At 41.1% G+C, this 14543-nt stretch overlaps 1 long non-coding RNA gene across 1 annotated transcript in view; it reads right to left on the bottom strand.

Annotated features, from left to right (window-relative positions):
- Positions 1 to 10477: 10477 nt before the first annotated feature.
- Positions 10478 to 14543, bottom strand: part of LOC141956990 (uncharacterized) — a 123069-nt gene continuing 119003 nt past the window's right edge. Inside the window, exon 3 of the long non-coding RNA XR_012633040.1 lies at positions 10478 to 10713. This is a non-coding gene — a long non-coding RNA (uncharacterized LOC141956990). The remainder of the gene's footprint in view (positions 10714 to 14543) is intronic.

Genomic DNA, 14543 nt, shown 5'->3' with positions numbered 1-14543 from the left:
AAGGAGTGACAAAAAGCTATTTCATCCTTTCTAAAAAAATGTGCATGTGTGTGCTTGAATATGTTCTATATTCTAGTGGCTATCAGGAAGGCGTGGATACCCTCTAGATTCTAGAAATAATCACAGACCTCATAAAAGCCAGCACGTATATTAAGTCCTTATGGCTCAAAGACAAGGGGAACCAAATGTTTAAAAACATTTACACACTATAGGCATGCCAACCCAAGACGTAAACCATTTGGGGCTTGTGCAGAACTGAATCTAGTGGATGAACAGAGATGGGTTTTTTCTGGTTGATGACCCATGGAGTAAGATAATTTCAGACAGAGCAAACAAAGGGTGTGTGAGAGCAGAGAGGAAGTTGACATTGGAAAGATGGAGCTTCTTTTGAACATCACTTGTAGTTATGCCCATTTGGGGTATTTCTAAAAATTAAAAAGATCTCTAATGATTTTTGCTTACGTTCAGGGAAGCAAAATTGCACACGTGCTCTGTGAATGAAGCACATTGCCACAAAACTATCCCCAAAACACATTTCATTTCTATCATCAGCTTCTCATTCACATGGGAATTACTCGCCAGCTTCTGAATTCTGATCAGGCAACTCTGGCTTAAAAAAGCAATATAAGTGTATAACAAAAATATATAATAACAAAAATATATACTTTCCACCAAAAGAACAACTTTTATATACAAAAGCATAACTTTTACAAATAATAATAGAATTCTCTTTGAAAAAACTTATCCTTTCACTTTGGGAAATAACCAAGAAAGTGTTTTTTGTGGGACTTCTATGTTCCACAGGGACATTTAATACTGAATTTGTATTTATGACTATGCTCAGTTCTTTTCATTCAACCTAAGCAACTGCAACCAACAAAATAATAATAGTAACAACAACAACAATAATGAGTATTAAAAAATGATAACAACAACAATAGTAACAAGTCACATTATGGAAGACTTTTCTTCAATAATACATCAGTTCCTCATGAATTAATGTCAGATGATGTTATTTTCCCCTAGAGTTTTTCAGATCTGCCTGTATGTGAAAGTATACTAACACAATTTCTTAAAATACAAATATTTTTCAGGAGAAATCCTATGTTCAGTGTTCTGATTGTTTATGTCCACTTTTCAACCTACAATATGAAGTTTGGGGTACAAAAATATTTTTTTTGGTAATACAAAACATTAAAATAAAGACTAGTGAATACATGCTGAGTTCCTACTGCATACATCATAAACGTACACGGGAGTGTTGAGCTGACTGATCAAGAGTGAAACAAACCCCGTAAAACCATGTTTATTAAAAAGATTTTTCTCCCTGAGAAAACAGTGCTCTTTTTTTTTCTATTTTGTTCTCCTCTTGATGTGATTTGCAGTGTTGCAAGCAAGTGACTGCAGCAAGTCCAGAGTTTTAACTGAATTTATCAGTCTCCATCATTATGCAGCACTGGAGTACAGGCAAAACTTCACTGACTTGCATTTCTTCTAACTTTCTCTGCAACAGAAATGACCAACCATCTAGAAATCAACTACAGAACACTACTGTTCCAAAATCCTGGCCGCCTTCCATTTCTTTTGCATGATCCAAATTCCTATTAAAGTCAACACTAATATGAGGCAGCCAGGACTACTTAAGGCTATCAAGAAGCCAAGGTTTGTGGGAGAGAGCTGGTTTAAATAAAGGCTATTACCTCTCCTTAAAATCACTACCAAACTGAAAACAGTATCAGTTAGGTTGAGCAAAGAAGGTAACCAACTGCTGGTAGCACTTAAAACTTTGGAGAATCCCTTTGGGAGAAGTGTGCAAGCAGGCATTGCACCCTGGTCAGCCCAGGGCACAGCTCTCCAACAGCTCCACTAGTGCCACGCTTTCACTTGGTCTCATAGCTCAGATGTCCGATGACCTACTGTTGGAAAACACACAACCAAGTTGATCTGCACAGCCTTAGTTCCCTGTCCTGCTTCTTCAGAACATATCATAACATGAAATCAAACATCATCTGTCCGCTTGGGCTCCTTGGCCTGATTTGCTTGCTTCTTCTAAAAGAAATTAGATTACTCTCATAAAAAGAGGGAAAAATTTCAGAGTGCAGTGCTTAATCTTCATGTCTCATGTTCATCTAAACTCACATCAAATGTGAACTGACACTACAAATATAGGCATCAGAGATGACTACTTTTCATGTTTGCAAGTATCTCTTTGCAACCACAAAAATGTTGGAATGGTGAGTATTATGCCAGGAAATCAAAGTCCAATGCAAAGACAAGTGCATTACTTCCTAACCAGTAACAGAAAACACTTGATGGAAACAAGATCTGTGACATATTGTGAAACAGGATGGAAACAAGGCTGTGACAGAGCAAATAGGGCACTGAAGTGCACTGGAATTCCGGCTCCTTTATAAAGAGGACGTATCCATGAAACTCACAAAGGGACATAATCTTACCAACCATTGGAAGGGGAGGGGCCAGGAAAGAAACGGAACTTGTGGTCTCATCTGCAAATTGTAAACAACTGTAGGTTTGAGTTTCAAAGGAGTAAAATGAATTGCTGCTGGAGATGACTTCACTAGCAATTTTAGCTCAACTAAAATGGTACGTATGTGTGCCTGTGCATACACACACAGGAGGTGCAGGTGAGAGGAATAATACAATGCCAACATTAGAGGTCATCAACAGGAGATTTAAACTAAGATGCATCATTCGTTTCAACCATAACCAAACCACATATGCAACACAATGCACCACCTCCCCCATTTTGCATGTTTTCTGAATGATACGAATATCGCACAAAATTAACACCAATGTCCTCTATTAACTGCTATTATTTCAAACACCTCCAACCTTGAAGTACCCAAAAATTTTGACCTTAAAAAAGCCTAATTCCTGAATCTGTATTTAACAAAGAACATAGCAAAGCCACATAGAACTGCAGTATACCTACCTCCAAATTAATTGAATATTTGTGCGAGTAGTTTTTATGCAACACTAAAGTGTCAAAAAAAAAAGAATCCACCATTAACTTCAATGATGATAACAGCGTAAGGTGCTAGAGAGCTAGAAAGCCTTTCTCTTTAAAGACTGTTATGTTCTGCCTCCTTCTACGTTTCTGTAAGCCCTAGCTTTGTAGGTCGAGACACAAGCCATCTCATTACCTGTTTCTAGAGCCTGTTAGAGACCAGATTCTCCTTGGCGTATTGTTTTTTTCACTTGTTGTTCCATTTCATCAAAACTAAAGACATTTTATGATGAAAGCAGAAGCATACAGAAAAACATAACTATGGAGACTAACCACAACTTAACCTTATCTGCTCAGCAGTGAAGTGGTATTTCCCCATGTTTTCTCATAGTCAAGTGCAAATTTATAGTACATTGCTCATTTTCAGAGGAATAGAGGGGGAAAAGAAGTAGAAATAGAAACACTTTGGAGAAAGAGCACAAAAAAGAAATATGTTCAGGGGAAAATACCAGAGATGAAAGCCTGGCTCCACTAAATCTGAGGATAAAACAGACATTGGTTTCAGCAGGGTCACGATCTCTGTCAAGATCTGAATCTGGATTCACTTTCAAAGTAGGTGTGGCCTAAGAGCAGGAGGGAAGAATTAGCGATAATATAGAATATATCTCTCCCTCTTAAACATCCCATCATGGATTCAGTTTTACATTGCTATTGACTATGAAAAGGGCACGAGTGGTTATGAAAACCATTTATCTAGGTAGACCCTACTTTTCACCACAATTCCCTTGTTATCTTTGTATTACACAGTATCATGATTTTTTTTTGTTGCTGATGGTGAATAGGACAACAGCATTAATGCAATGGTTATGCTACGTCCCAGAATTGCATGAATTTTATGACGAGCCACTTTTCATCATACATCCAGAGGCACAGGTTTTGGTACTACTCTGAGACAACTGTGATTACATTGTTGTGATTACAGTGTTGTATTTGTGTAAGTTATGCTTGTGTCTTGTATGCACATTCACACACAGTACATGTATACACCATTTCTGAGCGTACAGGCACATATATCAATAGATGCAGTGAAACCATGAGTGTGGGAGTCACAGTAATGCTGCTACTGACTGATGGTAGTAAGTTACAGAATTTGTTTCCATGTTAATGGATCACAGAAAAAAAATCTTGTTTCCATGTTAATGGATCACAGAAAAAAAATCTTGTAAGGATTATTTTAATTTATAAAACATTTGTATTCCCTACTGTATTGCAATAAAAGGAATGTGCCAACTGACAGTCTTTTAAGAAATATGATACAATTCCTTGTACTTTTGGTTTGAAATCAGAACTGAAACACATTTGCTGCAGAAAAACTGATCTTTATGGCCCTGGCAGGGGGTGAAGGCTGGGAGTCAACTCACTCCTGTAAAACCTGCATGGGAATCTAGACATGTCACTCTATATCCTGCATCCTGTGATCATTTTCAGAAAAACAGAAAGTTGCAGTGACATCACAAAATACGCAACAAATCCATGACCAGCCGACTTCAAGGTCAGAAATACACGAAGCAGCACAGCCATTTCACAGCTGCAAATGGAGGCAGCATTCTGGGTCTTTTGCTGGGGGGGAAAAAAAAAAAATATTGCCTGCATATGCTACCAGTAAATCAGCACTTGCTTAGCCACCCTAGAGCATGACACTCAGCATAATAGATCTTTCATAGCTCACAGGAGAGGTCATAGTACAAGAATGTTGAACAATACAACACAATCTTTTGTAGGTAAGCAACTTCAAGGTAGGAAATGTAAATTGTTGCAACAATAGAAACCTCAGAGGAGATCACCAGAAAATGATTAACATGCTTTTTCAAAGGAATGTGCACAATTGACAATATTTTCTACACAGACATACATTTTGAACTTCTTTGGCGTCCTGTTTCTTTTGCTTTATACACACACACAGAGCTTAGATTTTGGTTTTGTTTTATTAACTCCCTATTTCTGCTACTTATAATTACCCAAAGCGTTATAATCAGATTATTCACACATTCATTTATTTGGAATAATTCCCCTTAAAGAGACTTTCAGAAAAGTAACCTAATGTTGAATACAATTTCTGGTGCACTTAATTTTTTATATTAATATGTCACTTGATGGTGTGTTAAACCATCTGATTTGATGTTTGTTATAAATGTTCACTGTGTTGAACTCCCAAACATCAAGGATACAACTCTTTTTCACAGAGTATATGCTTTATATTGTTTGTTGCTTTTCTTTGGACTTCCTCTTTCTTAGCAGGAATATACCAAAATAAGATGACACTCAAATAATTTTTCTAGAAAATACGTTTCTGCTGAAATTAATATAATGTTGCACGCTCATTTTGATTTACTGAAGTTCAAGTCAGCTAATATCCCAGGTGAACTGGATGAAACTACAACTTGCTACAACCAAATGAGGGCAAGAATCTCAGCAGACAATTGCACAAAAGGTTGGCTGTTGCCTACCACCCAAAAGCAAAGTTGGCTTCTCCTCCCACAAGGAACTGACTTCCATGCCAGTACTTCCCTTCTGTTAGCAATGAAGCTTCCCACCGCGGTACGAGCCACCAAGGAGCCACTGGGATGGGCCAAACCTGCAGTTTCTGGAGTGACCTCTAGGGACAGCCAAGGAGAACGCAATTCTCTGGCATCAAACAGCGTCTCTCTTCACTTTCACTTCTCTAAAAAACTGTCACTCCATGGGACCATCGGGAAGGAACAGAGAAGGAAGTGGTGTGAGTTTCAGTAATGAATCAAGGCCAGGAAGAGACACAGGAAATCCAAATCTGTAGATACTGAACGCTTTGCCATGGCCACAAAATGCATCCAAATGCACGTCTCAATTTCCAGTTGCTTCCTCTTCATACCTTCCCGAGAAACTCCAGAGGCCAAGGCAGGGGACCCCTGCATCCAGGGAGGCTGCTGGCCATCCAGACAGTCATGCAGGCTGCTCACCTCCCTCCAAAAGGTATCTTGTTCATCCAAGTATTTCAAATGAAACCATTTCAGACACAAATGAGCTCACTACTTTTCAGCACCATGTCACATTTTTTATTTTGCAATTCCAAAGACTTTTGAGTCCCTTTTCCCCATCCCCAACTGCATCTTACTTTGAAAATTCCCAGTTCTTCAAGTGTGACATCACAATGCGTTGACATGAAAAATTAATTAAAAATTTAAAGCACTAAATTGTAACTTCTTTGCATGGTAAAGGATCACACAGAGGGGAATTGCATTTTAAACAAAGATCTTCTATAATTAGTGATAATAACAAAGGAAATATTCATAATTACATCAAAGGATTCTTCACTGAGTATTGTTTTTATTTGCTTCCTGAGGGAGCATGGAGTTCTCTGAAAAGATAACACTATTTTAGGCAGATGTAGATAAATAAATAAGGGTCATCCAGAGAATCCAACTTCAAACCAAAGCCTGAAAAATAATCCAAAAATCAGAAGAGGTTCTCTAATTGATCTGATTACAAGCCAGGCATCAGTTCTCTGCTCGGTACGCAGTGCTGATACATCTGTAGTATGTAAACACCTTTTCAGATGAACATGACACACAAGACTGCAGCATACCCTGGGTGCCTGTCTCTGCATATAGGAGACGTAGTCCGGGGATTAATTTCATCCACCAACATAAACACAGGACTAATTTTGTGAAGTACAGATAGCTAAAAATAGTAAAGAGTAATGTTATGCAATAAAACCTGGTATATGTTTCCCCTTTCCAGACAAGGGAATCTGACATAGCTTCAAATAGAAAGAGGCGGCAGTCTGACCAGAACACAAAATATATGCGTTTCATTCCCCTCCAAAGAGACAGTATTTGAATCTCCCATATATTAAAGATGCATGCCCACTGTCATATCATTTCAATGGCTTAAATACTAAACGATGATCAAAAATTCACAACACTTCTGCCCTCCCCTAGAAAAAAAATAGGTCAAAAAATAAATAGAAACAAATCGTATTCTGCTCTTTTTTATGCATTTGCGAGAAAGAAAAAAAAAAAAAAGAGGGAGATAAATCTGCATAATACTGAACCGAATCTCTTTAATTCCAGTCAGCTTTTATCATTCAATCACCGAGTCTGTATGTGGAAAAATTCATGCTAATTCCCCCTAGCAACAGCCGCAGCCTATCAGGGGGAGCCCTGCACCAGGCAGCTGCCAGCCAGCAAGAATAACTCTAAGTAGGTCAGGCCTGCATTTCTAAAAATGCCACGGTCTAGTAACCCCACTGTCCCGTCTGTCTGCCCTGCCCCATAATAACCTCGATTGCTCGGTGACACAATGACATACTACCCTGTTAGAGCGCAATCAAATCACGCTGCATTATTCTGCTGCGAGCATCACTGCTGGATGAAGGACCCGTCGAGGGGCAGCATTAATCAAGCAGCCATTCATGTCCACTAGCACTTCACTCTGGAGATGGGGCCTGCATTAATGACCAGCTGTTTGAACCAACACAAACAAAATAATGTCTTCCACCCTGCTGGCTGCGCAGAATACACTATTCTAATCAGGCAGGTTATGCTCACTGACTAAACCTAAGATGTAAATTAAACAGCCCCAGACAATGCCAGCTTTTGTAACCTTCTATTAATTAAAGTAAGTATATTTAAATTATACTACACACAATTCAAAGAGCTATTGGTTTAATATACAGAGTCATCTCCTCCTACAAATTTGTGTTCACACTCCAAAAAAAAACCCACCCCACCCCACTGTTTGCATAATGCAATCTACCTATCCTGGTAAATTAAAGAGCGACATAAACAGAGCTGAACTGCAACCGACTTCTGCTGGGAGCAGGGAACCATGCCAGGCTTCTAGCAATTGGGCTGCGTGAACACCGACAGACATGCACACTGAATATTGTGGAGGGATATTGATAAAAGACCTGTAAACATCTTCCCAGCCCCAACGCGGAGAAAGGGCAGTCGGAGCAGATTAAGCACTCCTTGCAATCTCACTGCTTAACCACTGCTGAGTTGCCTGCACAGGCCTAAAAATAATTGCAGAGGTCAGAAAGCTCCTGGTGGGGTCTGGGCATGTGCCTTTAAGAGAGCACTGCCGCGCATCCCTCTTCCCTGCACAGCCCTGGGGACTTCTGCGTGGCTGCAAGATGCTGCACGAAGCCCTTTCTGCACCCCCTCACTCTTAACCAGAGAAGCCTTAATATAAACCGCACCAGACCCCAGCGAGTCTTCTCTGGGGTGGTATTTCAGCATCAAATCTGTAACACCAGAACAGAATTTCAGCATGCTTCCTTTGTGATTAATTACACCCTTTTAAACACCTCCGTGCCGCACGCCGGTCTCTCCTTTCAGAGCATGCCTCCGTGTCACACAGCTGCCTGTACAGGATGGAGCTGGGAAAGACATTTTCTAGGATAGACGGTTCGTCTGCATTTTTTTCTGAAGGATTCACACTTTCACTCGGTGAATGCGTGCCCTCTGACAAACCGATAATTCAGTCTTCACTGCTGCAGAATTCAGCTAGTCTTGTACATGTAATCCATCCACATTTGATTTAGGAACACAGCAGATTCATTAATCCATTTTGTCTTTCTTGTTTGAACCAGGCTTGATACCCAGGTTATGACTGTTTTCCTTTGCTTTGTGGCACACATCACATAGCTATTCTTGGAGAGATATAGTCACTGACGTAACCGTGGACTCCTAATTACAAGCTGCTGACATTTTGCTCGTCTCTGCAGCTTTGAAGCTGCCAGTTAAGAGTTTCTCTTCCTCCTCCTTGCATGCTTTAAGCTGCCCAAGTTAGATGCACACCACAGTTTCAGAAAGGTATAGGAGTGGCATATGCTCCTTTGCAGAGCCTACTGTATTGCCAAGGTTATTTTTCTTTAAGCAAACAGAAAACTACAGTTTGGGAGTAATAAGACTCCTTTGCCCCCAGCACAAGAATGTTATCCAACAGCTGGCTAAATATAATCCAACACACAGGCCTGCCTTTGTAGGCTGGGTAACAAATAGTGGAAGGGCCAGACAGGCGTCTTGCAGGGTAGCTCACCATGACTATTGGGAAATCCCCTCGTACACATTTTAGGATGACATTATGGTCTATGGATTTGTATAAAAGGAAAAAAAAAAGGAAGAAAAAACCCTCCTCTTTCTTAGTAGGCAGCTGCTAGAAGCCATGCCAAGCTCCACTAGCTGAGTGCAGCACTTGTTTCCCCTATTTCTGCATTGTTCACACACAGCCAAGCCGAGCTGCCTACCAAACTAAATATGCCTGTACTGTGACAAGTCTACCTGCTCTAAAAACATGGTCTCTCCCATGTGTGTTCAGCAATACACCCACATACATTTCAGAGAAATCTATTGCCAAATGTGAGCTTTAACTTTTCTCAATAGATGAAGAATCCTTTTTTTAATTAGATGCTGATTTTGAAATTCTAAAAAAAAAAAAAAGAAAAAAAAAAAGGAAATGTAACACTGAATATAAATGCTCAGTTGAGCATTTAGCCATCTGATGACTGTGGTAGCCAGCTGGTCTAGAAGTCATCTGGGATGCATTTATTTTGATTAGATTGATCACATTTCTATTTACAGTATAGAATTTTTCACCATACTGAATACAGCTGTGTTTATAAAGATTTTAAGATGGAGAAAATGAAACCCCACAGTTTCTCTCAGCACAGTGCAGAAGATTCAGTGCTTCAAGGTGTTAAGCGGAAAGTATCTGCTTTCACATTTCTTAAAAGAATTCTGTCTACATCTGTTTTCGCAAAGTGCCGCCTCAGTCAGGAAATGGGTGTAGAGCTATAGCTGAAAATACAAGCTGCAATCAAGTCTGACCCAGCAAGTGACAAACTTCCTTTGTAAATTGGTCAGAAGTGTCTTTCTTTCGTGTCTATACAGGCTCGCACACACACAAAAGCACATACATACATATATATATACACACAGAGTGCGTGGTTGCTGTTTTCCCTGGGGATATCGCTGCAGCCACCTAGCTCATCAGTTCCCTCCCTGACAGCATCAGGAGTGTTCGAGCTACAATTTACAGTCCCTTCGTCCATACATTGCTTTGTTAATCAAGCCATCCTCTCTGCCATGAGAATGCACAGAATCAAACAGCACATAGCATTTCTTTTTCTTTTGCATTTGCATTCGCTCGCTCTCTCCTTCTCCCATGGCTTTGCCTTAACAGGCAGACACAGCCGATACCTTATTTATCCATCTCCAGCACAACACTGAGGTGAAACCTGACGGCAGCACTGTGGCTTCCCCATGTTAATCCTCTGGAGCAGCAGAGGCTAGATTCTTGCTGCTGATGCCCTTGTCGAGCACTGGATTACTTTACATAATGTTTCTTTAAGCTTTCACCCACTCCATCCTAGATTAACATCCCTCCTTTCTCCTCCATTCCCCCCCTCTTTCCCCCCCCCCCCAAAAAAAAAACAAACCACCATATCATCACAAATCGCAACCCTTTGCTTCCAGAATCAGAAAAAATGCGGCTCCATCGTTCTTCTTCCTTAGCAATGTGCAGACGAGTGAGTTTCAAGTCAGCCAAGCCGGGGTGAAGCACAGGCAGTGAGACTGCAGCAGCCAAAACAGCAGCAGCCGCCCAGGTAAATGGGGGGAAAAGCAGGCTGTGTTGAGAGCGGTGCAGCATTGTAGCTGTAAGGAAAGACAATCTCGCTTCTTCCGAACGGTGCAGCTTTATGCCTGCAGGAGCGGAGAAAAGGGAAGACCCAGAATTAAAAATAAAAGCCAAAACAGTTAAGAAGAAACAATAACTATAATAAATTATTGTAACTTTATTTTTCTGGGCTTTTGGGGTTTTCTGGAGTGGGGGGGGTGGGGTGGTGTATCTTTTCCTCCCCCGTCCCCAAAGTCTCCTGTGTTGCTGGATGCTACTGTCCAAGAGTGCGGAGTCACAAAGGCTCACTCTCCAAAGCGCAGTGAGACCAGCATCACATGAGAAACCACATGACGCACCCAAATCGGATGCTGATGTGGTCCACTCTTTCACTCAGGGGGGAAAAAATCTCAACCGAAACATGCCCCTCTCTAGTGGTGAGAAAGAATTTCCCTTTTTTTTTTTTTTTTTTTTTAAAAAAAAGGGGCCAAAAAAAAAAAAAATCTCCCTATCTATCCATCTTCAACACCAATGCTTCAGGAGGCTGGAGAATGCTGTTCCACAGACACTAGCTGGATGGCAGCAATATTACTTCCAGGCTACGTTATTCAAAGCTGATTCCACTTAAGTGAATTCCTGAAAAGCATACCCCATGTCTTCATAGCATGAACAGGCTCAGAAAACCAACTCCATTATCATTCCCTGCAATCTGTATCCAAACCTGTGTTCTGAATAATTTGAGACTAATAAGCTGTTTGCCAAGACCACCCCTTTTGCCACTCAGCCCCACACTCATGAGAGACTGCAGCAAGAAACAGAGGGGCATTCACCATTTTCATAACTGACAGTTTTATTAAATGCACTGTCCTACAAAATAATCAGGAAAAAATGAGCAGAAGGGTTTTTTCCTCACGTATGGACATGACAGGGCTCTCTCTGGTTTGCAGACGGTGGCAATGTTTTCCTGACATTGCTGACTCAAAAGCTTTCAATCCAAGTCAAGAAGCAAACACTCTCGCCTGCCAGATCCTGCAGAGGTGTTGTGCCACGCTGTTTAACGCAGAAACACCTGGACACCCTTGGCAGTCCCCAGATAAAAGTGTGTAGCTCCACAACACTGTTCACTGTCAGCACACCAAGCAGTTAACATCCTTGGCTGTTTTACCGTCTTGCCTATAGGAGCATGGAACCGAGGGACTGGTTCGCTTGAGAAACAAAAGCAAAAAAGCTGACCTTGATGATCGATGGAATTGCTGTTGCATAAAGTTATCATCCAACAAACAGCTAGCAGTTTGTAGATTGTTTTACTCCTAACATTTGTTCAAGTGACAGAGCAGGTGGCACAGAGTCCTCCATCCCCTTTGTTCACAAAAGCCGGGCACCACCTCGCAACGCTGCGCTCCCTGGCTCTTTACACTGAAACCGTAAATGGTGTCGGGGAAAGGTAAGAAGATAGCTGCCGTGAAGCCACACAGCTGTTTTGCACAGGATCCCATTGCAAGCTCCAAAGTTATATGATAGAGATCAAGCAAAGAATTCCCCAGAAGCGAGAGATGCCTAGCACTCACACGGGGAAGCGCAATCGGAGCAAAACCCGAGTGCTCTTTCGTGCCGATTTCAACCTTCCCAACTGTTCACGCAATAGCAGATTGCAAAAATTTGCACAAGGCAGTTGTAGCTTTCTCTCATTGGCTCCTATCAGAAAGGGGTTTTGCAATGGGCTGCACCTAGGTGTTGCCTAAATTCCACGTAAAATCCAGTTGTAGCATTCACCCTCGGTGTGCAGTTAGTGTTCAGGAGAGCCACAGGACTGCAGGTACAGAAATCACAAGATTACCACAGTCATCCAAGGGCATTTTCACCTGTGGAGTTAATAATTTCATATTGTCAAGTCTTTGCTGGAAACCAATATTGGTACACCCGAACTCAGACTGTAGCTAATGGATATAATACTGTATTTTCAGACGCAGTGTCAGCTAATATGGAGAACAAAGGCTACAGATTACTTTTTCTCAGTCCAAAAGATAAACGTTACTGAGGCAGGGACTCAGTGCAGCAAAATAAGTATCATCAGGGCTTTGAATTACACGATAAGAGGAGCTGTCCAGGCGACCAGTCTTATTGTTCTTAACCTATAATAATTACAATAGCATGACTCAGAGAGGCTTCTTGTCTGCAAGTTGATGATCTTTCCCACTTGATACCAGTAGCTCTTTTATCTGTTCTGACTTAGAATCACAGATATGTTGGTTGGAAGGGTCCTCCGGAGGTCACTTAGTGAACCCCCTGGCTACCATCAACATTACGTCAAGTCAGCTGTTACTTTGTCCTCAGAACCCTCAGAGATGGAGATTCCATGACCTCGCTTCCATTGCTGCACCTCCCTCCCTGGGAAGAGAAATGTGGAGGAAATAAGCGTTCTTTCTCTGTTTCTTACATACTCAGCCTTCCCTGAACTGCTAGTGGGAAATACTGAATTGCATACGTTTTCCAAGATCTAACACTAAAACCAAAGAAGTGAAGGAGTCGAGGAATGAAGAGACTTTTCATACTCATTTAACCAAGTTCATTTCAGATCAGTAGCACCTCCAGATTGCCACAATCTGATGATCGTTTTGATATGTAAATGTTTTCAGTTCAACCATTAACCAAACCTCTGAAACCCCAGTAAACACCTTAACAATGATTTCAGTGTTCTGCCATGTGTTACCCATGAGAAACAGGAGAAAAACCAAAGACCAGATGAGTGAAAACCTGAACTACTCTCAGAAGTCAGAATTAGGGCTGAACCAGCATGGTACATAGAGATGCTGGTTTACTCAGAATACACAATACAGGACACATTTTTCAAACAGACCTGAAAAAGGGGGCCTATAGCATTTATAAATATATCCCAAGCGTGAGAAAAACCTCCTCTGCAGGCACATGATGCATGTACTTTTATATATGACCCAGAGATACACAGTCACATTAGATGCAAATGAAGGGGGAGGGATAGGAAGAGACAAGATTTACAAAGAGAAAGACCCGCCATCATTTCTTCAAAACTGTAAAAGACTTAGATGAATAAAAGTTCCTTGTGAGAGACAGCCTTATGCACACAGCATTTAAAAATATAATACTAAGATCCCTTCAGATAACCTCCCCACTAAATTCTTTGATGACAGCATGGGTAACACTTTCTTCCCTTTACAAATCTCTAACATAAGTACTTTGCACTGTTAGATACTGTCAACTCTCAAAGTACTTCATAGGCTGACTCTAAAATTACTTGTCTAAAATGACTTTCTCAGTCCAACTCCACAGCACATTTTTTCCCCCTCCATACAGTGAATGGAGAAGTTGTGCAAACAGAACAGCTGAGGGCACACGGAGGAATTTCTGGTTGACATCATTACTGCCTGAGTTCACATGAAAGCTTTTAGACTGGAAGATGTGGAAAGAACTGGGCTTACTTTGGATGCTGCCTTGACAGGTCATCAATAGAAATTTTCCCAACAACAGTTTGGTGCCAGCATTAGAAGATCTACTCTCCAACATTTGATCATAAATCCTGCTCCCTGCTACCTTAGGGATACATTAGCTACCTTGGATTTGGTGTCACTGTTCACAGAGGACAGGCTTTGGAGCAGAAGATTCAGCAGCAGAGTAGACTCTAGATCAACATGGAGAATTAGAGCTGCATACACAGAGCCAAAAATAAGCATTTTGTGGAGTGATTTTCAGGTGCTTTTCTATCATATACAGTATATTTTCTGTACCTGCTTGGTACAGTCCTCCACTGTGACATGGATCCCTGCAAGTCGAAGATTCACAGAATCATCTAGGTTGGAAAAGACCTTGAAGATCATCCAGTCCAACCATTAACCTAACACTGACAGTTCCCAACTACACCACATCCCTCAGCGCTATGTCA

This window comes from Athene noctua, chromosome 2 (assembly GCF_965140245.1).
Source record: "Athene noctua chromosome 2, bAthNoc1.hap1.1, whole genome shotgun sequence".
Lineage (NCBI taxonomy): Eukaryota > Metazoa > Chordata > Aves > Strigiformes > Strigidae > Athene > Athene noctua.
This window is presented reverse-complemented; position numbering and strand designations above follow the sequence as displayed.